This window comes from Bos grunniens, chromosome 27 (assembly GCF_055505025.1).
Source record: "Bos grunniens cultivar Pamir isolate PY7600 chromosome 27, Bosgru_T2T1.0, whole genome shotgun sequence".
NCBI classification, from domain to species: domain Eukaryota; kingdom Metazoa; phylum Chordata; class Mammalia; order Artiodactyla; family Bovidae; genus Bos; species Bos grunniens.
This window is the reverse complement of record NC_141191.1, coordinates 40,327,312-40,348,839: the sequence shown is the minus strand read 5'-3', so window position 1 is coordinate 40,348,839 and position 21,528 is coordinate 40,327,312. Positions and strand designations below refer to the sequence as shown.

Below are 21,528 nucleotides of genomic sequence, written 5' to 3'. Positions count from 1 at the left end.
TGAACCTGGACTGGCATCTCGTTTCATACATGACATTTCACGTGTTTCAATGCCATTCTCCCAAAACTTCCCACCCTCTCCCTATTTTATTTTTAAACTTTACATAATTGTATTACTTTTGCCAAATATCAAAATGAATCTGCTATATTTTCTAAAACAATAGCATAAATTGTAAAGAGACAAGCAAGAGAGATTTACTTCTTTTACGTATTTCTTTAATGTCTGGTGCAGCTAGAAGACAGCTGGACTTCACAGCCACTTCTACATTAGATCATCAGCAATACATCACTGTGGCTGAAAATATCAAGAAAATCTGGCCTCCACAGAAATAGGAAAATAGGGAGCACTTTAATATCCTTAATTGTGGATATTGCTTTTTGATATGATGCCAAAATAAAACAAGTGGTAGTTTCTTAAAAGTTAGTTGTAATATACTGATAGAATCTAAACTTTACCAGAGAGTTTTTTTGTAAAAATGTCCCACACTTTGAATGCATCTTACCCAGGCATGATTCTGCAACATGAATTGGTCAACTGAAGAATATTTGCTGACACATTTCATTATTTAAAAAAGAAATCCCATTTACTAACATTGCCACTAACATCCTCAGAAAAGTTGCTAAGTACTGGGAAGCTGCCAAACTTGGTGGTAGATACAAGTTTTCCAAAATCCTAACTTTTTATTGAAACTTAAATTTTATCACTGGCAACAAAAAAAAATGACAGTTGTTTTCCTTAAATAGGCTCACTCCATTAGTTTTCAAGAAAATGTTTGCCAAAGCCAGTTTATCAGTTAGACTTTGAAAGAAAATGGCATTTCCATGAAAAAAGTGACTAGCATAAAGCTCACAACTCAAACTACGTGAGTGCTTTTCCTAGAGTGCTTCAAGTAGAGTTTCCATTTCACTGCACGTGAAATTAAATGCCAGGTAGCCAAGGGCTGAAAAGTAATTAACTGGCACTGCTTTATCAAGGACATCATTAGGTGAAACCGGCCTTCATTTTTATTTTGAATGCACAGCAGAGAAGAGTGTAACACCTGGACCAGCGTGGTGCTGCTGCCTTGGCTGGCCCCCTGGGGCTTCCATCACTGCTTTCGTACAATCAGCGCGTATCAACTTTGGTGTCGACAGAGGGAAAGAGGACAAGAGTGCTGCACTGTTATTACAAAATAATTTCGGCCTCAGAAACCCACTGAAAGGGTCTCAGGAAGCTACAAGCACACGGTGAGAACCTCAGCTCTCGCTGGGTGCCACAGCACACACCTGTAACACCAGCCTCGAGAACGCTGTCATTCCCAGACCTTCATTTTGACTAACAAAGCAGAGCCATGCCCGTGGTAAGCAACCGTGCTTAAGGAGCCTTCCAGCACACTTACTGTGGACTCTAAAGCAAAACTTTTTTTCTGTGATGAACCAGAGAGTAAATGTTTCAGGCTTGCAGGCCACATAAGCTCGCTGTCACACATGCTTTTTTGATTTTGTTGTTTTTTTCACAGCCTTTCAATGATGCAAAAGCCATTCCAGGAGACCCTGAATCCTAGTCTGCATTCCCTTGCCCTACTCCACAGCTCTTTAACTTGTCCTGAATTATAAGCAGAGAATCACTGACTGTCCAAACCAGGGCAGTCTGAGGAGGAAACAGAGATGGTAAAATCATTAAATATATGGTTGCAATTGTTACAACGTGGGGAAAAAAGTGTTACCAAGAAAAAAAACTAGTTGTAAACTTACAAAAAGTCCTTATAGCAAAGGGAAGACATTTTTAAGCAGAGCTGCTCAAGCTCTACCTTGGCACCTATCTACATAAGTCACAATATCCCATGTCGCACTGACCCCACCATCTACGTGGTAGCTTCTGCACAGCCGGCAAAAGCCCAAGGAGTGCCTGGGGCTGCAGGGTCCCGGCGCCCCCAGCCACTGCTGGACGTGAAGGGGTCACTGTCCCTCGCAGCCTCTCGCCAAGCCCACTTATCAGCAAGCACTGCACAAGTCTTTTACACCCAAACCATGTGAAATTTCTGTTCAACACATCAGCTCACACACTCCAGACACGACTGTGGAGAAGCTGGACGTTCAAAGTAGAGGTGTGCAAACCTGCGTTGACTTCTTTTACTGTAACAGTTGATAATAATGCTTCGTTTTTCTAAAGTCAAAGTCGGATGCTAAACCACAGTCCATGCCAAGACAACAGACACAAACGGGAATCCAGCCAGGCAAACCAAGACATGTGGTAACCCTCCCTAAACAATCAGCCGCCTTAAACAATCTTCCAACAGAAAGACCCACCAATTAAAACAAATTGCCTTATTACAATAAAATCTTCACACAAATACATTTAAATATTGTTTTCATTGTAAATCTTCCTTTATAAAGTTCACATTACCAAATGGTGTTCTGAAATTTATCCCATCAGACAATTGAATTATTTATTATATACAGCAAACCTGTAGGCAAATTCATAGAAAATTATTTCTTTTAAAGGTCACCTCACCCTTTGTGTTTTCCCAAATAAATGGTGGAAGTGTAAAACATTTACTCTAAGAACTCTTTTATTTACAGTCAAGTCGTCTTTATAAAGAGTCGGCACGACTGAGCAAGCGACTTGACTTGAGTCTTTATAATTATGAAAAGAAGACCCCTGGAGTTGTGCCCCCATACATTCTCTTAGTCTGCATATTAGTGATTGTGTAGAAGAAAACAATGTCAAAAAAAGGATTTTTCTTCTCAAATAAACTGCTACTTATTACTGCTTACTTCTCAGGGCAAACTCATGGCATGCATTTAATCACTCCATGAAAACAGCGTAATTATACTACATACAAAGCACTGCAATGATGCTGTTCAAACACAAGAGGCTTATCCTAACAAATACATTCATTACATGTACTTAGAAATACAAGCATTTTAAAATGCAGTATTGATTCCCACTCCTTACATTTCTCATTCCTCATGTTTACTGCCTCTCTTCCTGACCTGGCCAGTCTATGTTACCTCATTTTCCTCACATTCCCCAGGAGGAGGTAATTTAAAAATCTGTACCAATCAGAATACTCTGAATCTTCTTGAAACAAAATGCAGAGAAGAGGGAAGTAAGGAATAAAATGAAGATCAGCATTTCCAGTCCTAGATGGCTCCATCCCACCCCATTCACAGTTAACGAGAGAACTCCAACGAGCAGAGGCTGCGCTTTCTAACTCAGAAAGCCTGGAAGTGTGATGGCAGTGCCGACTCACCAGCAGTGTGACAGGCACCACGAGGCCATCCTGGAGCCCAGGGTGCACCCGGGCCATCCTCCCTCCCCGGTGCCCCCCAGGACCCGCCACCCCCCAGCACCACTGTCTGCTGGTTCACAGGGCTCCCAAGGACCCAGCTCCCTGTGAGGTCATCTTACTATGACCTCACACTCCTGGAAGCGTTTACTGTTGGGGGGCTTGTAATGCTTTTACAGTGCTACTAAAAACAGAAGCCAGAACACAGGGGCCACTGTACATCAAGAGCATAAACAACAATGGCAGCTCGGCCTTGTTCACACTCGACGAAGTGACTCGTGACCCCTCTCAGCGGGAGTGACACCCCCATTTGTTTCCTGGATACACAAGACATTGTCCGTCTAGTCCGCTGAGTGTTAGATGCTTTCAGGAGTCTGAATTTTCCCTTCTTTATGGCTCCCCTTTTCTTCTCGATCAAGTTAACTTTAAATCTCCTAAGGTCAAATCCTTACTAGTCATTTAAGTACAGAAAAGACTCCCCAAAGGTTCTCCCTGCGATATATATAAATGCACACCTCAAGACAAATATGGTTATATCCTATCTCAGTATCATCAAAAGAGGACCAGATCACTGAGTCTGCCCACCAAGCCTTTCACAACCTTTTCAGCATACTTTAGATTATGCCCAATCTTTGAGTATACTTTAGATGACATACTTTTTAGCATGTTTTAGATAAAACACTTCCCAAATAAAATAGCACACCCAGTTAAATAGCACACCCAGAATTTCAAATAAACAAAAAACAGTTTTTACTGAAAGTATGTCTTAATAATTTCATGGGGCATATGGACACTAAAAAAAAAATCATTATTCATCTGAAATTCAAAGTTAACTGGGCATCCTGATTTTACCTGATAACACTATCTCATGAATGCCTGTTCTAAATCAGATTCCTTCCAGGTTTGTTTGACTGGCTTCTGTGACTTAATTTTTATTCCTACTATTTTTCTATTGTTTTATCTTCTCTCAGTTGACTGATCTGCTGATTCCTCCTTGCTGCTACTGCTGCTGCTAAGTCGCTTCAGTCGTGTCCGACTCTGTGCGACCCCAGAGATGGCAGCCCACGAGGCTCCCCTGTCCCTGGGATTCTCCAGGCAAGAACACTGGAGTGGGTTACCATTTCCTTCTCCAGATTTCTCCTTAATGTCCTCCAAATACAAAAGGAAAACCCTCTTTTCTCTGCACTGTCAACCTTCTTCCCCAGCCTGCACACTGCCACCATGCATGTGAAAATAAAATCCCTCCTTGACAAACATCCTGCACAAGACGAAAGCCCATGTCCTGTGGCAGGTCGGTGAGGCCCTTCACAAGCCGACCCTGACTGCCCGTTTACACTGGTCACCCCCATTGCCTTCGTGTTGGGGCCACACGGAGACGTCAGCTGTGCTCACATCCCTCTCCCCTTCGTGTTGGGGCCACACGGAGACGTCAGCTGTGCTCACATCCCTCTCCCCTTCGTGTTGGGGCCACACGGAGACGTCAGCTGTGCTCACATCCCTCTCCCCTTCGTGTTGGGGCCACACGGAGACGTCAGCTGTGCTCACATCCCTCTCCCCTTCGTGTTGGGGCCACACGGAGACGTCAGCTGTGCTCACATCCCTTTCCTGTCCTTCCCATTGCCACTCCCATCACCCCTACCCAAAATCCTGGAGTTCACAAATTCTGCAAACTCGTGATCCTACAAGAGCCCAAGGGAAATAACAGCTATTCTAAGAATCTTACTCCAACTCCCTGGCTGCATTCTCAGAGCAAACCTAGTTATTTCTTTATTACAGCTTTGCATTTTCAAAGTCCCACCTCTCTCACCTACCACTATCTTAAACTTCACTTTGTATCCACAGGGGTGGGCTGAAATTAGTCAACAGCCATCTTTTAAAAGAACGAAGAACTGAGCGACCAACTGTATCCATGCCTTCGATGTCTTCTGTGCTCCAACAGGAACAACATGGGGCACTCGCTTTCTATCGTGTTCAGCTGCCAAACCATGACCGACTTTTGCGACCCCATGGACTGTGGCCGGCCAGGCCTCCCTGTCCCTCACCATTTCTAGGAGTGTGCCCAAGTTCATGGCCACTGAATCAGTGATGCCATCCAACCATCGCATCCTCTGTTGCCCTCCTTTCTTTCTGCCTTCAATCTTTCCCAGCACCAGGGTCTCTTTCCCGTGAATCAGCTCTTCACACCAGGCAGCCAAAGTACTGGAGTTTGATTAGGTTGGTACAAAAGTACCTGCGGTTTCAGACCATCAATTTTAAGTCACTATAACTAGGCTCAAACACATCATTATTAATCAAAACAAGAACCATCACAATCAACACATTTTTGCCAAGGAGAAATAAAGCAAAAAAAAAAAAAAAATCCATGCTTCAGGATCTGATGAACTCTGGGAAAGCAGTTTCTGCCTCCTGACGGTTGTGAAAGTGTTTTCCCTGCAGAAAGTTTTCAAGATGCCCGAAGAAGTGGTAGTCAGTTGGTGATATGTCAGGCGAAATGGCGGATGAGATGAAACTTTGTAGCCCAATTCATTCAACTTCTGAAGCGCTGGTTATGAACCATGTGGTCGGGAGTTGTCATGGAGAAGAACTGGGCCCATTCTATTGCCCAATACCAGAGGCAGGTGTTGCAGTTTTCAATGTGTCTCATCGATTTGCTGAGCACACTTCTCAGATGGAATGGTTTCCCTGGGATTCAGAAAGCTGTAGTGCATCAGATGGCAGCAGACCACCAACGTGACCATGACCCTTTTCTGGTGCAAGTGTGACCTTGGGAAGTGCTCTGGAGCTTCCTCTCGGTCCAACCACTGAGCTCGTCATCACTGGCTGTCATATAAAATCCACTTTTCATTACACATAATAATCTGGTTGAGAAATGGTTTGTTGTTGTAGAATAAGAGAAGACAACACTTCAAAATGATTATTTTTAAATTTTTGGTCTGCTCATGAGGCACCCCCTTGTCAAGCTTTTTCACCTTCCCAATTTGCTTCAAATGCCAATGACCACAGAATGGCTGACACTGAGTTCTTCGGCAACTTGTGCAGCTGTAAGAGGATCAGCTTCAATAATGCTCTCAATTGGTTGTTGTCAACTTCCATGGGCCAGCCACATTCCTCATCTACAAGGCTCCCTTCTCCTTTGCAAAACTTCTTGAACCACCACTACACTGCATGTTCATTAGCAGTTGCTGGGCCAAACGCATTGTTGATGCGAGTTGTCTCTGTTGCTTTACGACCCATTTTGAACTCAAATAAACATATCGCTCAAATTTGCTTTTTGTCTAGCATCATTTCTATAGTCTAAATATAAACAGCAACAAGTCATTAGCAAAAAAAAGCAAAGCGAGAAATGCACATTAAAATGATGTATAACATATCCACACTTAAGAACATATTCCAATATCAAATGGCAAAGTTTAACAATGTAAAAACGCAATTACTTGTGCACCAACCTAACAGTTCAATATAACTGATCCTGAAAAGTTCCAAGCGGACTGATATCAGCAGAGGGTACCAGATACACTATCTCACTTCATACTTACTTTGAGTTTAAGTTTTTTTAATGTTTTTAAATTTTTATATAATTGTGATAATAAAACTAGGTTAAAAAAATTAAGAAGGCTAAGGTACGCCTCCTGCATTTAGAAAACAACAATCAACAGTCACCTACTTCAGTTTCATACATAAGCAAGTCAGAGGCAAGTCAGAAGAATCCCAAGGAGTAAGAGGAAATGACTCCAGTCACAAGTGGAATAAAAGGTCAGAGAGAGCGCTGTGACCATGTAGGCTGAGGATGCAGTCACCGAGGCCTGAAGCTAGCAGACTCAGGGGAGTCAGAATGAAGGTGGTCAAGAAGGGTTCTCAGGACAATAGCTCGAGTGAGGTACACTTAGAATCCAGAAGCATAAACATCCCCTGAGAAAGGACAGGACGTCTTCTTGGCTTCCATTATCTATGGCACTTATTTCTCAGGAAGAGCAGAGGTAGCAACTAATCTTTAAAAAAAAAATAAAACAACTCTTTATCAAAAAAATTTAATTACTTATTTATTGAAGTATAGTTGATTTCCACTGCTGTATTAGTTTCAGGTAACAAAGCCATTCAGTAATACATACATATATATCTACATTCTTTTTCAGGCTTTTGTCTCTCATAGGTTATTATAAAATACTGAGTATAATTCCCTGTGCTGTACAGTAGGTCCTTGTTATTTATTTTATATATAGTAGTATATATATGTTAACCTCAAACTCCTGATTTATCCCTCTGCTTTTTCCTCTTTGGTAAACATGATTGTTTCATTCGTTTGTCAGTCCATTTCTGTTTTATACTTTAAGTTCATTTGTATCACTTTTATTTTTTTAGATTCCACATATAAGGGATATTATATATGTCTCTGTCTGGCTTACTCCTTAGTATGGTAATCTCTAGGTCCATCCATGTTGGTGCAAATAGCATTATTTCATTCTTTTTATGGCTGAGCAACATTCCACTGTATGTATGTACCACATCTTCTTCATCTACTTCTTTGTCAGCTGACTCTTAGATTGTTTCTCTGTCTGGACTATTGTAAGCAGTGCTGCAATTAATACTGAGGTGCCTGTATCTTTCTGAATTATGGTTTTCTCTGGATATTTGCCTCTGAGTGGGATTGCAGGATCATTTGGTAGTTCTATTTTTAGTTTTTTAAGGAACCTCCATATTGTTCTCCACAGGAGCTGTATCAATTTACATTCCTACCAACAATGTAGGAGGGTTCCCTTACATACTCTCCAACATGTGGAGAGTTTTCCACATACTCTCCAGCATTTATTATTTGTAGACTTTTTGGTGATGGCCATTCTGATCACTGTGGAGGTGATACCTCACTGTACTTTCGATTTGCATTTACCTAGTGATCGGAGATGGAGAAGGAAATGGCACCCCACTCCAGTACTCTTGCCTGGAAAATCCTATGGACAGAGGAGCCTGGTAGGCTGCGGTCCATGGAATCGATAGGAGTCAGACACGACTGAGTGACTTCACTTTCACTTTTCACTTTCATGCACTGGAGAAGGAAACGGCAATCCACTCCAGTGTCCTTGCCTGGAGAATCCCAGGGACTGGGGAGCCTGGTGGGCTGCCCTCTCTGGGGTCGCACAGAGTCGGACACGACTGAAGCGACTTAGCAGCAGCAGTGATCGGAGAAGGCAATGGCAACCCACTCCAGTACTCTTGCCTGGAAAATCCCATGGACGGAGGAGCCTGGAAGACTGCAGTCCATGGGGTCACTGAGGGTTGGGCACGACTTAGTGACTTCACTTTCACTTTTCACTTTCATGCACTGGAGAAGGAAATGGCAACCCACTCCAGTGTTCTTGCCTGGAGAATCCCAGGGACGGGGGAGCCTGGTGGGCTGCCGTCTATGGATGGGGTCGCACAGAGTCGGACACGACTGAAGTGACTTAGCAGTAGCAGTGATCATCAATGTTGAGCATCTTTTTATGAGCCTGTTGTATCCATTTGCATGTCTTTTTTGAGAAAAGTCTATTTAGAAGAGACACAAGATGGCGGAGGAATAGGTGAAAATGGAGTACATCTATTTTCACAGAGGCATCAGGAATGTACCTTCAGATTCAGAGGATCTCACAGAGAACCAGCTGAGTACTAACAGGAGTCCCTGACCACCAGACAGGAATACGCAGTTCCACGCAGAACTCACTAGGATGAAGGAAGGAAGAGAAAAAGAGGAGCGTGAGCAGGACCTGACCTGCACCAGGGAGCGGGGGAGGTGAAGCAAGGGTGGGATCCCAGGCGGCCTGCTGAGGCAGAAGGAAGCATTTGAGGCCATCAGAGTAACAGCAGCTCATCGGAGACAGGCTGAAGGAAGCGAGAACCGCACGGACCATCCGTGCTGCGGTCCTACATACCCTGGACAAGGACACAAGTCCACCCGAAAGCGCGGCGGCTGGGAGCTGGAGCATGGGAGTGGAGAGCAGTCCCAGGGCCAGCACTGCTGTTAACTGAGGGAAGATGATGGCCCAAGGGGACAGGAAGGAGGAAATCTGCACAGAATGCCTTTGAAGGAACGCTGGGCAGCCAAGGAGGCAGGGCGCCACTGCTGAGTCACCGCAGCGGGTGGAGCCATCACTGTGGCCTCCCTCTCCACAGGCGGTGCAGGCAGCTGACCAATAGAGAAAGACCCCAGGGAGGGCAGCCCTTTGAGCGCCTGACCTGCAGAGCAGTAGAGAAGGCCCCCGGCCAGGGGTGCCCTTGAGTGCCTCCTATGTCAAGCGATAGAGAAGGACCATCCAGGAAGGCCCTTTGAGTGTCAGCTGCCAGAGGACAGAAGAGGATTCTAATAGGGCCATATCTTCTACACCTATGATGGCTGCCTTCCCTACACACCTGGTGCTGCCGGGTCCCCGCGATGCAAGCCACAGCGCCACCGCCACACTCGGTCCTCTCGGGGGCAGAGCCGACAGAGGCTAGAGAAGAATATTTACAGCATCCCATCTCCTGCAACCGTGGCTGCTGGCTTCCCTGTGCACCAGACACCACTGGGGTCTGCATGATCCAAGCGGCCATGCCACCTGCACACTAGGTCCTCACTGGGGCAGAGCTGCCAGAGACTAGAAAAGAATCCTTACAGCACCACGTGTCCAGTGCCTGTGTGTGCTTCCCTGTGTATCTGGTTCAGCCGGGGTCCCCATGATCCGAGCAGCTGCACCACCTCCAGGCCCAGTCTTCACCGAGGCAGACCCAAGCCCTCCAGGGCAGCCTCAGGACCAAACTCCTAGGGATGATCCTCAGGCCGAGGTGGGGATAAAACAACAGTTGAGCTCCAGCGGCACAGTGATTAAGGAAAAGGATCAAAAACCTTCTCGCCAGCTGTACAAACTGCAGATTAAATCCACACCATCAGCTAGGTGGACTCTGTGTTTATGGAATACATAAAAGGACAATGAGTGTTCTCACAAAAGAAAACGCCCTAGCTCTGGCAGCTGTGGACATTGGAGGTGAGGGCACGCAGGAGTAGCACCAACTTAGGGTCTGAGCCATCCCTACAGCAAGTCCTGAGACCAGACTCCTCGGTACTGGAGGGTTTCTTAGGGAAGCAGAAGTGGGCTGCGGCTCAAAGTGGCAGAAAGGACGCTGACAGCTGAGACCGGAGAAAAACATTTATTATTGTTCTTATATTTTGATTCATTCTGTAGTTGGTGCAGGTTTTTTTTTCCCCCTCTTTTTTCCTCTGTTGCTGTGGTTGCGGTTTTCATTATGATCATTATCTATATTTTGGCTTTTGAGAATTTTTTTTGTTTTATTTTGTTTTTTAATCACGCTTTTAATTTCCTTTATTTCTACTTTGGCTTTCTGCAGTTTTGTGTATTTTTTTTTCTTTTTTTGTTGTTCTATTCTTGTCGATATTTTTTATAGTAAATATAGATCTTTTTATATGCTAATTAACTTTGCTTTCCTATTTTTCCATTTTTTTCGTGGTGCTTGGTTGTCTTGTTCTCTTTGCTTTACTCCTCAGCTGGCACTATATTTTGGTCTCGTTTTCTGTTTTGTGTTGTCATCAGTTTTGTTTTCAATTGGCCGGTATCATTTTTGGTTTCCTTTGCTCGCGGGGCCACTCTCCTTATTTACTTTGGTCTGTTTGGGGTTTGTGTGGGTGTATGTTCCTTTCTTTTTGATTCCATTTGTCTGATTTTTGCTTTTACCATTTGTCTGGGCTTTATTTTTTGACTCTTGAGTTTTCTGTTTATTTCTTATTTTATTAGTTATTTTCCTTTCTGGTTTTTGTTTCTTTTACTCCCCTTTATTGACATAACAAACAGCTTGTGGGGTCTTGGTTCCCCAACCAGAGGTCAGGTGTGAGCTCTTGGGGTGGGAGCGCTGAGTCCAGGACACTAGGCTGCCAGAGAACGCCTGACCTCGGGGAGGATTAATCAGTGAGAACGCCCACAAAGGCCTCCGGCTGAATCCAAGACCCTGAGCCCAACTGGCAGCAGCACCCACATAGGATGCCTCATGCAAACAACAAGCGAGACAACCCAAGTGCAATCAGCAGACAGGCTTCCCACAGACACCCCAAAACACACCACCTCACACAGTCCTGCTTATCAGAGGGGAAAAAGCTCACTTCCTTCCACCAGAAGGCAGGCACAAGTCCCGCCCAACACGAAGGCTAGACCAGCCACTGGACTGATGTCACCAACCAAGAGCACAGATCAAAAGCAAGAGACACTATGACCCTATAGCCTGGGGGAAGGAGACCTCAAACACAGTAAGTTAGACAAAATGAAAAGACATAAATATTGTGCAAACGAAGGAATAAGGTAAAAACCCACAAGACAAAATAAATGAAAAGGAAATAGGCAAACTACCTGAAAAAGATTTCACAGTCATTACAGTAAAGATGTTGCAAAATCTCAAAAATAGAATGAAAAAAATGCAAGAATCATTTAACACATTTGACAAGGACTTAAAAGAAATAAAGAAAAAACAGTGACAACATAATCACTGAAATTAAAAATATTCTAGAATGAATCAATAGCAGAATAACTGAGGCAGAAAGGATAAGTGAGGTGGAAGACAGATGGGGGAAATAACTGCTGAAGAGGAGAATAAAGAAAAGAGAATGAAAAGAATTGAGGATAGTCTCAGAGACCTCTGGGACAATATTAAATCCACCAACATTCGAATTACAGGGGTCTTAGAAGAAAAAGAGAAAAATAAAGGGTCTGAGAAATTTTTTGAAGGGATTATAGCCAAAAGCTTACCCAAAATGAGAAAAGAATAGTCAATCAATTCCAACAAATGCAGAGTTCCATACAGGATAAACCCAAGGAGAAACATGCCGAGACACATATTAATCAAACTAACAAAAATTAAACACAAAGAAAAAATATTAAAGGTAGCAAGAGAAAAGCAACAAGTAACATACAAGGAAAACCCCATAAGGTTAACAGCCGATCGATCAACAGAAAGATCTCTGAAGGAGGATATATTTAAAATAATGAAAGGCAAAGATCTACAACCAATATTACTCTATCCAGCAAGGGTCTCATTCGGGTTCAGAGAAATCAAAAGCTTTATAGATAGTCAAAAGTCAAAAGAGAATTCAGCACTACAAAAGCAGTTTTACAACAAATGCTAAAGGAATTTCCCCACAGAGGAAACAAGAAAAGACCCACAAAAATAAACCCAAAACAATAAAGTAAAGGTTAATAGGATCATACATATCAATAATTACTTTAAATGTAAATGGATTAAATGCTCCAAACAAAAGACTGGTTGAATGGATACAAAAACAAGACTCACGTATATGCCATCTATATTAGACTCACTTCAGAACCAGAGCCAAATACAAACTGAAAGTGAGATAATGAAAAAAGATATTTCATGCAAACAGAAATCAAAAGAAAACTGGAGTAACAATTCTCATATTAGACAAAATAGATCTTAAAGAATATTATAAGAGATAAGAAGGACACTACATAATGATCAAGGGATGGACCCAACAAGACATAACTATAAATATTTATGCATCCAACAAAGGAACACCTGAATATATAAGGCAAACACTAGCAGACATAAAAGGGTAATTGACAGTAACATAATAATAATAGCAAGCTTTAATAAGTCACTTACACCAATGAACAGAGCATGGAGACAGAAAATTAATAAGGAAACGCAAGCCTTCAATGAAACACAAGCCCTAAATGACACATTTAGACCAGATGGACCTACTGATATCTTCAGGACATTCCATCCAAATGCAGCAAAAAACACTTTCTTCTCAAGTGCACATGGAACATTCTCCAGGATAAATCACATATTGGGCCACAAATCAAGCCTCAGTAAATGTAAGAAAACTGAAATCATATCAAGCATCTTTTCTGACTACAATGCTATGAGTGTGTGTGTGTGCACACTCAGTTGTGTATGACTCTTTGCGACCCCGTGGACTGTAGCCCACCAGGCTCCTCTGTCCATGGAATCTTCCAGGCAAGAATAGTGGAGTGGGTTGCCATTTCCTACTCCAGGGCATCTTCTTGACCCAGGGTCAAACCCATGTCTCTTGCATTTCCTGCACTGGCAGGCAGGTTCGTTACCAGCTGAGCTACCTATGAGATTAGATACCAAATACAGGGAAAAAAGGTATAAGAAACAGAAACACACGAAAATTAAACTATAGGCTTCTAAATAACCAACAAGTCATTAAAGGGAAGTCAAAAAATACATAGAAACAAATGATAATGAAAATATGACAACTCAAAACCTATGGGATGCAGCAAAAGCAGTTCTAAGAGGGAAGTTTATAGCAATACAATTCTACCTCAAAAAACAAGAAAAACATCAAATTGACAAGCTAACCTTACACCTAAAGTGACCGGAAAAAGAAGAACAGGAAAACCCCAAGTTAGTAAAAGGAAAAAATCATAGAAGATAAGAGCAGAAATAAATGAAAAATAAATGAAGGGAACAACACCAATGATCAATAAAACTAAAAGCTGGTTCTTTGAGAAGACAAAATTGACAAACCATTAGCAAGATTTATCAAGAAAAAAAAGTGTGAAGACTCAAATCAGGAAAATTAGAGATGCAAAGGGAGAAATTAAAAGTCAACACAGACACACAAAGGATTATAATAGATGATTAAGAGCAACTATATGCCAACAAAATGGACAACCTGGAAGAAATGGAAAGGTTTGTAGAGAAGATCAACCTTCTAAGACTGAACCAGGAAGAAATAGAAATTACGACCAAGTAAATCACAGGTAATGAAATTGAAAATGTGATAAAAAATCTCTCAAAAAACAAAAGTCCAGGGCCAGATGGTTCACAGATAAATTCCATCAAATATTCAGAGATGAGCTATACCTATCCTTCTCAAACTCTCTCAAGAAGCTGGAGACAGAGGAACAATTTCAAACTCATTCTACAAGGCCACCATTACTCTGATACCAAAACTGGAAAAAGACATCATAACAAAAAGAAAATTACAGGCCAATATCACTAATTAACATAGATGCAAAAATCTTCAACAAAATTCTAGCAAACGACTCCAACAACACATTAAAAGGATCATATGCCAGGATCAAGGTGGGTTTATCCCAGGGATGCAAAGAGTCTTCCATATATCCAAATCAGTCAATGTGATATACCATGCTGCTGCTGCTACTAAGTCGCTTCAGTCGTGTCCGATTCTATGCGACCCCATAGATGGCAGCCCACCAGGCTCTGCTGTCCCTGGGATTCTCCAGGCAAGAACACTGGAGTGGGTTGCCATTGCCTTCTCCATTGTGTGAAAGTGAAAAGTGAAAGTGAAGTGGCTCAGTCGTGTCCGACTTGTAGCGACCCCATGAACTACAGCCTACCAGGCTCCTCCATCCATGGGATTTTCTAGGCAAGAGTACTGGAGTAGCTTGCCATTGCCTTCCATATTAACAAGTTAAAAGATAAACATCATATGATACTCTGAATAGATGCAGAAAAAGCTTTCAACAAAGTTCAGCACCCATTTATGATTTAAAAAAAAAAAACACTCTTCAGAAAATGGGCAGAGAAGGCACCTGTGTGTGCTGTGCTCAGTGACTTCAGCTGTGTCTGACTGTGCGTGACCCTGTGGACTGTTGCCTGACTGGCTCCTCTGTCCATGGCATTCTCCAGGCAAGAATACTGGAGTGGGTTGTTGAGCCCCCCTCCAGGGGATCTTTCCGGTCCAGGGATTGAACCCACATCTCTTACATCCCCTGCACTGGCAGGCAGGTTCTTTACCACTAGCGTCACCTGGTAACTCAACATTATAAAGGCCATAGATGATAAACCCACAGCTAACATTTTCTCAATGGTGAAAAGCTGAAAGCATTTCCTCTAAGATCAGGAACAAGACAAGGGTGCCCACTCTCACCACTATTATTCAACATAGTTTTGGAAGCCCTAGACATGGGAATCAGAGAAGAAATAGAAATAAAGGGAATCCAGATTGGAAAAGAAGAAGTAAAACTCTCACTGTTTGCAGACAATATGATTTACACATAGAAAACCCTAAAGATACTACCAAAAAATTAATAGAGCTAATTAGCGAATCTGGCAAAGTTGCAGGATCATAAAGTCAATACACAGAAATCTCTTGCTTTCCTATGCACTAGCAATGAAAAATCAGAATGAGAAAGTAAGTGTTCAGTCCCATGTACCACTGCAATGAAAGGAGACAAAAGACCTGTATATGGAAAACTATAAGACACTGATGAAAGAAATCAAAGACAACACAACCAGATAAAGAGATATACCATGTTCCTAGATTGGAAGAATCAAGAGTGTGAAAATGACCATACTACCCAGAGCAATCCACGAACTCAGTGCAATCCTTATCAAGTTACCAAAGGCATTTTCCACAGAACAAGAACAAAACATTTTACAATTTGTATGGAAACACGGAATATCCCAAATTTTCAAAGCAATCTTGAGAAAGGAAAATAGAGTTGGAGGAATCAACCTTCCTGACTTCAGATTATCCTACAAAGCTACAGTCATTAAGACAGAATGGTACTGGAACAAAGACAGAAATATAGACCAATAGAACAAGAAAGAAAGCCAAGAGATAAACCCACACAGCTATGGGCACCTTATCTTTAACAAAGGAGGCAAGAATATACAATGGAGAAAAGACAGTCTCTTCAATAAATGGGGCTGGGAAAACTGGATAGCTACATGTAAAAGAATTAAATAAGAACACTTCCTATCATCTTGCGCCCAAATAAACTCAAAATGGATTAAAGACCTGAATGCAAGACCAGAAACTATAAAACTCCTAGAAGAAAACATAGGCAAAACACTCTGATATAAATCACAGCAAGATCCTCTACGACCCACCTCCTAGAGTAATGAAAATTAAAACAAAAATAAAGAAGACCTAATTAAAGCTAAAAGCTTTTGCACAGCAAAGGAAACCATAAACAAGATGAAAAGACAACTCTCAGAATGGGAGAAAATAACTACAAATGAAGCAACTGATAAAGGATTAATCTTCAACGTATACAATCAGCTCATGTAGGTCAGTATCAGAATAACAAAAAACCCAATCATGAAATGGGCAGAAGACCTAAACAGACATTTCTCCAAAGAAGACAAACAGATGGCTAATAAACACATGAAAAAATGCTCAACATCACTTATTATTAGACTAATGCAAATCAAAACTACAATGATGTATCACCTCACACTGGTCAGAACACCCATTATCAAAAAATCTACAAACAATAAATGCTGGAGAGAATGTGGAGAAAAGGGAACCCTCCTGCACTGTTGATGAGAATGTAAATTGATACAGCCACTATGAAGAACAGTGTGGAGACTCATTTAAAAATTAGGAATAAAATTACCATGCGGCCCAGCCATCTCACTACTGGGCATATACCCTAAGAAAACCACAATTCTAAAAAACACATGTAGCCCAATGTTCATTACAGCACTGTTCACAATAGTCGGGACATGGAAGCAACCTAGATGCCCATCGACAGATGAATGGATAAAGAAGTTGTGGTACAGATAAAAATGACTGAATGTGAGTGAATTCTAGTGAGGTGGATGAACCCAGAGTCTGCTACAGAGAGTGACGTAAGTGTAAAGACAAATATCATATATTAGCAAATGTATATGGAATCTAGAAAACTGCTACTGATGAACCTATTTGGGGGCAGCAGTAGAGATGCAGACATAGACAGCAGACTTGTGGACGCAGGAGGGAAAGGAGAGGGTGGGGTGAATGAGAGAGTGCCACTGAGACACGCGCGCTTCCACGTGCAAACACACACGGCCAGCGGGGTCTGCTCCAGGACACAGGGCCACTGAGACACGCGCGCTTCCACGTGCAAACACAGACGGCCAGCGGGGTCTGCTCCAGGACACAGGGACCTTGGCCAGTGCTCTGTGACAGCCTCGAGAGGAGGACGGGATGCGGGGTAGGAAGGATGTAGGAAGGATGTTCGTGAGGGAGGGGACGTATTTATACATGAGGGACTCATGTTGATGCATGGCAGAAACCAGCACAGCATTGTAAAGCAATTATACTCCAAGTAATAATAAAAATTAAAAAAAAAAAAAAAGAAATGTGTATTTAGACCTTCTGCCCATTAACTGGGTTGTTTGTTCTAACGATTTGGAGCACATAATCTGTTTGTATATTTTGGAGTTTAATCCTTTGTTGGTCACATCATTGGCAAACATTTTCTCCCATTCCACAGGCTGTCTTTTTGTTTTGTTTAGAGTTTCCTTTGATGTGCAAAACTTTTGAGTCTAAGTAGATCCCACTGTCTTATTTTTTTGTTTTTATATTTGTTACTCTAGGAGACGGACCCAAAAACATATTGCTGCAATTTGTGTCAAAGAATCTTCTGCCTTGGTTTCCCTCTAGGAATTTTATAGTATCCAGTCTTACATTTAGGTCTCTAATTCATGCTGAGCTTATGTTTTCTGTATGGTGTTAAAGACTGTTCTAATTTCATTCTTTAACATATAGCTGTCAAGTTTTCCCAGCACCACTTAGGAAAGAGACAGTCTTTTCTCCATTCGTATTCTTGCCTCCTTTGTCATAGTAATCAGAACTATGTGTGTGGGCGTATTTCCGGGCTTCCCAGCCTGTCCCACTGATCTGTATTTCTGGTTTTGTCCCAATGCCATGCTGTTTTGATTACTACAGCTTTCAGCATAGTCTGAAGTCAGGGATCCATATTCTTTCAACTCCATTTTTCTTTCTTACAACCGCTTTGGCTCTTTAGGGTCTTTTGCTTTTTCATACACAATTTGTAAAGCTTTTTCTTCTAGTTCTGTGAAAAATGCCATTGATAGTTTGATAGGCATTGCATTGAATTTGTGGTAGGCTGCAGTCCATGGGGTCGCTAAGAGTCGGACACGACTGAGCAACTTCACTTTCACTTTTCCCTTTCATGCATTGGAGAAGGAAATGGCAACCCACTCCAGTGTTCTTGCCTGGAGAATCCCAGGGATGGGGGAGCCTAGTGGGCTGCCATCTATGGGGTTGCACAGAGTCGGACACGACTAAAGTGACTTAGCAGCAGCAGCACTGAATTTGTAGATTGCCTTGTGTAGTATAGTCATTTTGACACTATTAATTCTTCCAGTCTAAGAACACACTTCCATCTGTTAGTATCATCTTTGATTTCTTTCATCAGCATTTTATAGTTTTTGGAGTACAGGTCTTTTACCTCCTTCAGTTCAGTTGCTCAGTCATGTCCAACTCTTTGAGACACCATGGACTGCAGCATGCCAGGCTCTCCTGTCCATCACAACTCCTGGAGCCTTCTCAAACTCATATCCATCAAGTCGGTGATGCCATCCAACCATCTCATCCTCTGTTGTTCCCTTCTCCTCCTGCCTTCAATCTTTCCCAGCATCAGGGTCTTTTCCAATGAGTCAGTTCTTCACATCAGGTGACCAAAGTATTGGAGTTTCAGCTTCAGGATCAGTCCTTCCAATGAATATTTAGGACTTATTTCCTTTAGGATTGACTGGTTGGATCTCCTTGAAGTCCAAGGACTCACAAGAGTCTTCTCCAGCACCACAGTTCAAAAGCGTCAGTTTTTCGGTGCTCAGCTTTCTTTATGGTCCAACTCTCACATCCATCCATACATGACTACTAGAAAAACCATAGCTTTGATTAGATAGACTATTGTTGGCAGAGTAATGTCTCTGCTTTTTAATACACTGTCTAGGTTTGTCATAGCCTTTCTTCAAGGAGCAAGCATCTTTTAATTTCATGGCTGCAGCCACCATCTGCAGTGATTTTGAGCCCAAGAAAAGAAAGTCTATAACTGTTCCCATTGTTTCTCCATCTACTTGCCATGAAGTCATGGGACCAGATGCCACGATCTTAGTTTTTCTGAACGTTGAGTTTTACTTCCTTAGGTAGATTTAGCCCTAAGTATTTTATTTGTTTTGATGTGAAAGCAAATGAGATTATTTCCTTAATTTATCTTTCTGATCGTTCATTGTTAATGTATAGAAATGCAAGAGATTTCTATCTATTTATTCTGTATTCTGCAATTTTACTGAATTCATTGCTGAGCTTTAGGAGCTTTCTGCACCTAATCTAATCTCAAGGGAAATGTCAGTAAGGTTGTTCAGAACAGCTACAGCATCTCCAATGGTACTACTTCCTACTAGCATCTAATTCTGGCTGAGCCTGGAAGTAGTACTTCCCAGAGGTTGTCTCAGGCAAACTGTGGGCCTGAGACAGGCCTTAGCAATCTTCTTCCCTCAGGAAGGGTTTCTTCCCTCAGGAATAAGGAGGAATGCATACTAGCGGGAGAGGGAGGAGAGAGGGGAAGGAGAGGGAGAAGCAGGGAAGGGAGTGGTGGGAAGGATAAGAAGGGAGGGGGAGTTAGAAAGGGAGAGAGCGAGCAGAGAGTGCGTAAGCGTATGGAGAAAAACAGGAGACAGAGGAGAACGGATCCTGAGTTTGCTTCCGAGACTTGAAGACGTGGTAAGTATAATGTGCCCACAGCATATCCAGGCAGCGCTACCTATGGGAACTCAGCACAGGCACAGCAGCCACCCATTCGACCAAGGAACCTTGCTATGTGTCAACAGTAAAAAAAAAAAAAAAAAGTCTAGCAGAGTATTCATCTGAATACAATGCCACTGCAGTGAAAGAATTAGGAGGTTCCATTAATTTATTAATGAGATTCTCCATGCAAGCTCTCAGTTTGCCAGTAGGGAACAACTATATTTAGAAGATGTTTAAAGTGAGTATCTGTTGCAAAGCTCCCACCAGACTGTGCTGTGTGCATGCTGTGCTAAGTCGCTTCAGTCTCGTCTAACTCTCTGGGACCCTATGTACAGTAGCCCACCAGGCTTTTCTGTCCATGGGATTCTCCAGGCAAGAATACTGGAGTGGTTCAAACACAGGTTCAATCAATCGCCAGTTTGGATCAAATCCATTATTCTCCATAAGACTCAAATTTGTTCACCTGCACAGTGAAGAGAATGAGGGGTTATGAAGACTGAATGAGAAGATTTGTGTAAATGGTCAGTGCAGCGTCTGGTACACAGTAAATAATAAATGTCAGCTGCCATCATCAGACCCATTTTCATCACTACCACTCGCCCCACCGTTAAGATTATTACATGAGATAATTACATTTGACAGTATTTTATTAAATGTAAAGTGCAATTTGTAATTATATATAAATGTTGGCTCTCAGTAGAAATGAATACTTAATTTTTCTAAAGAAAGTTGCTTCAAATGAACCCATTTTTGACATTTATATAAAATATAACAGTAGCCTGCACGAAGCTCCTCCGTCCATGGGATTTTCTAGGCAAGAGTACTGGAGTAGGTTGCCATTTCTTTCTCCAGGGAATCTTCCCGACCCACGGACTGAACCCAGGTCTCCCACATTATAGATAGACGCTTTACCGTCTGAGCCACCAGGGAAGTCCTAGATGGAACTACCTCTTACCTACTTAATATAAATGATTTAGGGGTCTTTATAAGAGAACCATAAACAGAACCTAATAATCAAACTCCTTAATACTATTTCTCTCTTCAGCACAAAGGCCAAAATTAAGTCTTTACCAATGAAGAATTCTAGTGTCACTGAGAGATTGTGCCTCCTCAGAATGTACCTGGCTCCCTTTACTCAGTCCTGCGTTCAGTATTCCAGAAGAGGGCACCAGTGTGCAAGGCGGCTTACAGAGTCTGACCCTAACTCACGGAGAGCGTGAATTTGCCTTAGCAACACGAATTTCAGTAAATAATTGGACTCCCCATCCTTCCACAGATTCAGACTCCTCTAGGGGCATGGTCCAGAAGATACAGGTTTCCACATTTTGCTTTTGGGGGGTTCTTTGTTTCCTTTTGCCTTTCTATATTAAACTGCAGCTTTTCTGGGCCAGCTAGCTCTTAACTGAGCATGAAGTATCTGTGTAATATTATCAAGTCAACTTTAATACAACCACATTATAAAAATTTGAGATGAATCATTTGTAAAGCAACTATTTCTAGATGTTGAACTTGATGACTAAGCTAGAGAAAAAATACAAAAGCATTTACACATTCACTACTTGCACAGGAAGATACTTTGTACAAGTGGGATCAATGAATCTCAATCCACGGGGACAGGAAAGGAAGACTAAATGACTTGCAGAGAGACTAACTTGTTTTCCTGGAATACTGTTGAAATGTAATTGGAATTCTAAGTTTACAAGGTTCATAAAAAACAGCTTTTGGCTATGTTACTTCACGGCCTTAA

General features: G+C 42.1%; 1 protein-coding gene across 15 annotated transcripts in view; it reads right to left on the bottom strand.

The window, feature by feature from the left end:
* Positions 1–21,528, bottom strand: part of PSD3 (pleckstrin and Sec7 domain containing 3) — a 607,319-nt gene that overhangs the window by 246,482 nt on the left and 339,309 nt on the right. The gene's annotated exons all lie outside the window — the stretch shown is intronic.